The following is an 805-nucleotide window of genomic DNA, read 5'->3' as shown; positions in this document are numbered from 1 at the left end:
GGTCAGCTTCAGGGGCTGTCACTTACTAACGTCCAATCTTTTGCTATCAGACATGCCAGCTAGTGAAAGTTGTTTTCCACCTTCAACAAGCGCAAATATCGCTGCCGGCGGCATAACAGACTCGCAACTTTTATCAAAGCCTATATGGAGTGCTCCACGTGCGTCGACAACCGAGGTTGGGCGAGTTCGCTGGACCTCGTACAACAGAGCAAACCAGCGACCACACCTGCACTACTTACACTCAGGTGAGTTGAGAAGTTGTATACTTACCCTCAGGTATTGGACATCACGAAGTTCAAAAGTAAAGGACATATAATTTGACCTTGCTATTAGTCTGCAACATTTGACAACTGATGGTTTGTCTAAAGATGGTCGTAAAGAGGTCTTAGAAAAATATTTTATACTTAATATCACTACCCTGATAAGATGCACATGTACTTGATCCTGAAGTAAGTGTGCAGTTGCAGAGACCATTCATATCAGAACAAAGACAGAAACAACTGGTGTTTGGTATTTCATACATAACAAACGCACTAAGGTTGCTTCTGTCATCTGACCCAAAAGTAAAATTGCTAATAGATGCCATGCAATTGCTGTCCTGTAACTTAAATGCACACTCTGTTTTGAGAAGAAATTTTGTGTTGTTCAAATTAAGGAAAGGATTAAAGGATCAAAGGCGGCCAAAACCATTTCTAAACCTGAAAGTTAATTATGATTAACTTTCATTTCAGCTAATTCAAAGCTGCCTAAAAAGATGAACACACAAAAACAAACACTAGTTTGTAGGGATCACTAGATCCCACTA

This window comes from Papilio polytes, unplaced genomic scaffold (assembly GCF_000836215.1).
Source record: "Papilio polytes unplaced genomic scaffold, Ppol_1.0 DF820645.1, whole genome shotgun sequence".
NCBI classification, from domain to species: domain Eukaryota; kingdom Metazoa; phylum Arthropoda; class Insecta; order Lepidoptera; family Papilionidae; genus Papilio; species Papilio polytes.
The sequence above is the reverse complement of the archived record's forward strand: the minus strand, read 5'-3'. Positions refer to the sequence as shown.